Here is a 6,895-nt window from a genome sequence, read left to right on the forward strand (position 1 = left end):
TACAAATGGAGCCTGAGCTGCTGAGGACCTTGCTGATGAATGTTGCCAGCACATCACGCATGGCAGTGGAGCTATTCCTTCAGCTGCAAAGTGACAGTGAGGAGTCAGACGATGATATTGAAACGCCTGACGCTCAAGACACTCAATTGCTTGTGGCAGTAACAGACATGTTCAGCACCATGGAACGGCGCCTTTGGGCTCGGGAAACCAGCACTGAGTGGTGGAATCACATCGTCCTGCAAGCATGGGATGACGAGCAGTGGCTGCAGAACTTTCGGATGAGAAAAGCCACTTTCATGGGACTGTGTGCTGAGCTCGCCCCTACCCTGCGGCGCAGGGACACGAGATTGAGAGCTGCCCTGCCAGCGGAGAAGCGGGTGGCTATTGCAGTCTGGAAGCTGGCAACTCCAGACAGCTACCGATCAGTGGCGAACCAGTTTGGAGTGGGAAAGTCCACCGTTGGAATGGTGCTGATGCAAGTTTGCACAGCCATTAATCGCACCCTGCTAAGAAGAACTGTGACTCTGGGTAACGTGCAGGACATTGTGGATGGCTTTGCACAAATGGGTTTCCCTAACTGTGGAGGGGCAATAGATGGGACGCATATTCCTATTATGTCCCCACCCCACCTGATATCAGAGTACGTGAATCGCAAGGGGTATTTCTCCGTGGTTCTGGAAGCGCTTGTGGATCACCGTGGGCGTTTCACTGACATTTACTCAGAATGGCCTGGAAAGGTGCATGATGCACGCATCTTTCGGAACAGTGCCCTGTTCAGGAGGCTGAGGGCCGGGACTTTTTTCCCAGACCACAAGATCACAGTAGGGGACGTCGAAATGCCCACTGTGATCCTTGGAGACCCCGCTTACTCCTTAATGCCATGGCTCATGAAACCGTATACAGGAAAGCTTGACAGGAGCAAGGACCGGTTCAACTACAGGCTGAGCCGGTGCAGAATGACTGTGGAGTGTGCTTTTGGCCGTTTGAAAGCCCGCTGGAGGTGTCTTTATGGGAAGCTAGATTTGGGGGAAAGCAGCATCTCCGCTATTATATCCACGTGCTGTACCCTCCATAATATTTGTGAAGGGAAGGGTGAAAGATTCAGTGAGAAATGGACCTCCGAGATTCGACGCCTAGAGGATGAATTTGCACAGCCAGAGAGCAGGGCTACTAGAGAGGCCTAGGAAAGGGCTTCAAGGATTAGGGATGCCTTAAGGGAGCAATTTGATGCTGAGAGCCAACAGTAATGTTTGGTGCCTTTGCTGTGCTCCTTTCTACCTTGGTGTACAATATTTACCATTTCCTGCAATAATAAAACGTATTGTAAATGCCATAAAATCCTTTATTCAAAGTACAGTACATAAAAGGCCCGGGGGGTTAGGGTGGTGGACTGTACATTCAGAGGTTTGAATATGTCCTGTTTGGATTACTGTTCAATGTCTGCTGCACTTCAGGATTACTATGCTGCAGGGAAATGGGGGTGGAGTGCACAGGGTAAGAATTGTAGTTATCAGGGCTGGTAGGTGATCGTACAGGTGTTGGGGGCAGCTGGGGGTAATAAACTGGCTGCTGGAGAAAGGTGTTTTGTGCAAATACTGGGGAACGAGAAAGAGAGCTTTGGGAGGGGTGTGGGTTACCACGGTACAGATCTGCCTGCATGGCTACGAGAGACTCGAAAGACTCAGTTTGGCGAGCCAGGAGGCTTATCATCTGCTTTGAGGTTTTTTTGGTAGCCAATTCCTTTCTCTCTCCATTCCTGCGTCTTCCTACTTTCTCTGTTGTAGTGAATCATAACTGCTTTGATCAATTCTTCTTTTGATTTTCGCGGATTTTTTCTCAAGTTCTGCAAGCGACGTGAGGCCGGTGATCCAGCTGCATTAGTCAAGGTCACTAAAAAAAACATAGATAGAAACATGTAATACACAGAGGCTACATTGTTTATTATCACACAGTGAAGGAGATTTTAGACTTTTTGTAGCATCCTTCCCACATACCTAACATAATACAGAGAGGCCAGGGAAGCGAAGGCATGGCGAGCAATGGGGTGAGTGTTTCTGCCCCGACTGCACCTGGGAGGGGGAATTGACCGATGGGTCACTGGGGTTTATCTGCACTGGGTACAGGAGGTAGCTGGTGTCCTGCACAGGGGACAGTAGTGAACAGGAAGGTGGCAAGCTGCTGGGGGGGGGGGGTCCGCGTAACTGCCAGCCTGCAGTGTAACCATGGCCCCAGTTAATATTTAGTTAAATTGAACAAGTTCAACCAGAGAGATTGAGGGAGCCCCACATTAGAATATCTCAGAGTCTAGGGGTGAGGTTACTCATCTGAGAATTGGGAGATTTATGTTCAAATCCCTTCTCCCTCATCAAATGTAGGGGAGACATGAACCAGGCATCTTCCACGTCCTGCATGAATGCTTTAACTACTGGATTAAAGATAATAAGGAGGTTCAACTGTCTTTATCCCCTCATGCCGGTCCCCATCTGTTTTGTGCGGAGTTAGCCTCTCAGCACACCTATTGGATCAGGCCTCACATCTGAGTTAGGCAGAGGAGTGCCTATCTTACCCCAGTTCATGAATCACTCTGGTGCTTAGGTGGGAGACAGGGGCCTGGACACTAGAGTGAGAGAGCACTGCATGTGCCCAGAGGCAGGAACTTAGGGCCATGGGTAACTTGTACTGCAAAATGTTAGGTGCAGACTGAGTTTAGGTGCCACAGAGTTAGGTGGAAGCTGAACTGAACTTTATAGTGACACCTAAAATAGAACTTAGGTACCTAAGTGTGGGTGTTACGCGGCTAAGTACCTTTGTGCAGTGGTTCTCAACTAGGGGTATGTATACCCTGGAGTACACTGAGGTCCTCCAGGGGTTACATCAACTTATACAATGACTTATTTATAGTCCTCTATATACTGTACACTGAAATCTAAGTATACTATTTATATCCCAATTGATTAATTTTATTATATGGTAAAAATGAGAAAGAAAGCAATTTTTCAGTAATAGTAGGCTGACACCCTTTGCATTTTTATGTCTGATTTCGTAAACAAGGCACCTTTAAGTGTAACTTGGGGGTACACAAGTCAAATCAGACTCCTGAGAAGGGTACAGTAGTCTGGAACGGTTGAGAGCCACTCCCTTTGTGGATCCAAACCTGAGTCCTTCATATGTATGCTGTTGAACAGATTTTCAAAGGGGGTTGAATATACACCATCCCACTGGAAATCAAGGGACCTGTAGGTCTTCAGCATTGCTGAAAATCAGGCTATTAGGGTGATGAATGGAACCTTTAATAAGATGCAGGAATTGGTAGAAAGGCCTTGCTTCCACTCAGTGTACCAGAAAGAGATTGCCACTGGCTGGTGTATGGATTAAATGTTCTTACAGAGCTCTCTTCTGGTCCAAATAATTCTATGAAAGACTGGGTGACTCTGTCCAGTGCAATTCATGTCTAGAATCAATGAGAAATTGCATTACACATGATGTGTGCAAAATAATTCTGTCAAAGAGATGACTACTAGCATGGCCAATTTACCAGAAACGATGATTGTTAGTTCTGTGCCCTGATTAATCCAGTGTCTTCGTGGATAACTGTGATGAGTAATTTATTGACAAAACCAGGTGAAAAAAATCAGACCTTGGTATTCCATGAGGGAGAAATTGATTCAACTGACAAAGTAATTCTTAATTTTACCATCAGTGTAGTCAGTTTCATAAAAGGTTCAACTTGCTTCAAAGGTTACAAAGGAAAAAAAGATGGGGTAACTGCTGTATTTGCCTAACTGGTGATCAGACACTAGATCAGATGTAACCAGTTAGGGGAGTCTCCTCATCTGCTTGCCTATATCAGTTGGCCTAATTCTGATCTCAGTTTGACAGTTTTAAATTTGACTTCAGTGGAGTTACACCTGTGTAAATTAGGAGTAAGACAAAATTAGGCTCAGTGTGTGCACGTCCTTCACTTTACCACAAAGAGATCTCCAACCAAGAATCCTATAGTCCTTAGTCAGTAGTATTGTAGGCTCGTTGATTTTGGTGACACAATCCAGCAATTTATTTTTAGATGAAGAGAACATGTGCAAGTGACAATATTTAACTGACAGTTTCACTGTTGCTATTCAGGAACAATTGATTGTTTCTTATGCTTTGATTCTGTTATTGGCAATGGCTGCTGCTGTTATTGCTTTATTTATTTTTATGGTTAGGAATCGACGGATAGGGACAAGGACATTGTTAAACTAACTTCTGTGTACCAGAATTGCAACAAATTGGCAGAAAGCTTTAAAGACTTTAAGAGATCAGGCCACCATCATGATTAATATAACTGATTATATATAATGGATGTAACTGATCAAGCAAGAAATATTTTAATTTATGAAATCATGTCAAAATCAGTGTGTCATTTTCCAGAAGTAGTATAAATCTGAGAATAAGTGGATAGATTTCTTAGTATTTGGCCTATGTAGAATTATGAACAATCCACATTAATGGGAGTAATGTACTTTTAATAAGATTTTGCTTTGCATAACTACATTAAGCAAAATATTTCAGACTGGTCTGGTTTAAATTACGATCTTCAAATGTAAAACTGGCATCTAAAAGGATAAGGAAATTACTCTGTCTAGAAGAAAAAAATGTAACCACTGAATGTTATCAAAACTGATCTGAGTGTAATTATTAGAATGATAGTGTGGATTATTATAGTATTGGTTACAAATGTCAAAATGAACCCACGGATTAGTCAGACCATCAACCTGCCTTTCTTTTATCTATCAGAAATGTAATGACCGCAGAAATCTTGTTTCCATGATACAGCAAAGGTCAGGAGATATTGCTAGGTTTGGTGAACTAGGAACCTTTTTATAGGAACATGCTTTCAACTGTTAAATGTTATAAAAAGAACAGGAGCACTTGTGGCACCTTAGAGACTAACAAATTTATTTGAGCATAAGCTTTTTTTTTTGGTTAGTCTCTAAGGTGCCACAATTACTCCTGTTCTTTTTATGGATACAGACTAACATGGCTGCTACTCTGAAACCTGTTAAATGTTATGTTACCACTCCCTTATATGTAAGGAAGCTGATTTTTTTTTAACATGGCTATATATGAGACTATTACAAGAATCTATCCAGAACTAGGAACAAGCCCTTGAAAACAAAATCAAAACCTGTCTGAGGAACAGATCAAAAATAGATCTTCTGAATTCACCAATGTGCATTTCAATTAATATCCTACCTACCAAGTATGTGAACAGATTGTGGCCATTAGTGTTCAAAAGCAGCTTTCTAGCAAAAAGGGAGAAGAATATTGAAAAGAAATGCTGGTGACATTACTATTGCAACTCCTCTGTTTCTGTTAAACACTGAGGTAATAGGGCTGGTTCTTGTGCAAGCTAAGGAAATCTCCTTGCTTATAGACTTGCTAAGCATTATTATTACATGAAAATGAGAAAGAGCAAGATAGGAAAAAATACAGGTTGGGTACCTCCAGGACATGATCAAGCAGGTATTAACTCCTACTGCACCTAGCCCACAGATGCTGCAGCGACTTCTATGATATAGGAGGTTAATTCCAATTTTTAAGGGGAAACTTGAGGTTCTGCTCAGTCTGCCACAATTGGGGTCTGATCCTGGCTGAGAGCAGCCAGCCCCCTGAAGAATCAGATCCTGAGGAGTGATTGGAGGAGAGTCCAATGAATATGCTCAATTGGGAGAGCAGCTGCTCTGTTATAATGCAAGGCCATGTTCTTTCCACCGCTGCCTGCATGCATTCAGGTCAAATCTGTTGATCTTCCTCCCTTAGCAAGAAGCTAGAGGCCAAATTAAAGGTTCAGAATAAAATGACATGCTAAACTCAAGATCTGAGGTGCAGACTCCTTGATTCCCTTGCCAGTGCCATCACAAATGCCTATATGTAATGGGAATGATAAAGGTTTACAGTTCTTTGAAAATCCAAGCCTGCAGGAGTTAGATATCAACTGCCCTGAACAACAGTAGAAATTGGAAGTGTAATGGCTTCAGGCTCCTTTGAAAATTCTAGTCCATTTTTTTTTCTTTCAAGCTTTTGCTGATGGTGCTTGTGGTATCACTTATTCAGCCAGAGAAACCCAGAAGTCTGCCGTTCATATTTCTCAAGAAGGTGGCAAATGTCTCAAGTATAATATAATGTATTTTAACTTTTTAAAAGGAATATTCCTTCCTTCCTTGTTATGGATACCTCAGAAATAATTTTTAAAAGGGTTTAGTGATTTAAAAACAATTCTTTGTAGTTCACATGTAAATATAACCACAGTAATTAATTAAAAACTACAGAAAATGATTGTGAAATACATTCATACAGCATTAAACTGCAGGTGCCCCAAGCCAGTGGATATATCTAAAGATGTAAAGCAAACTCAATCCATTAAACAGGTGTCAAAGTTAGACTCAGGACTCACAGTTTGTTAGACCACTCTGTTTTATTAGCACAGCGCTCTGCTAGTAACACTTAATGAGCACCATGCAAGACACAAACTATCTTGTTTGTACAGATAAAAGGGTGAGAACTTAGGGTATGGTTGTACAGCGCTGGGAGGTACAGCTGTGTACGGAAAGCGCTGCAGTGTAGCCACATTTGCAGCACTGTTGGGAGTGGTGCATTGTGGACAGGTATCCCAGCATTCAAGTGGCTGCAATGTGCTTTTCAAAACAGGGGGCTGGGGTGGAGTGTGACAGGGAGCGTGGGGGAGACAGAGAGAGTGGATTTTTGGAGCTGACACTGTTCTCAGCTCCCTGCCTTGCAAGTTCTAAGGACTGGAAGATACACAGCACCTACCTTCAATCATTTTAAAAGTTTTGACCCCTTCCCCGCCCCTCTCTTATTCACTAAATGCAAATTATGCACTCCTAAATAGCCT

Source organism: Gopherus evgoodei, chromosome 2 (assembly GCF_007399415.2).
Source record: "Gopherus evgoodei ecotype Sinaloan lineage chromosome 2, rGopEvg1_v1.p, whole genome shotgun sequence".
NCBI lineage: Eukaryota > Metazoa > Chordata > Testudines > Testudinidae > Gopherus > Gopherus evgoodei.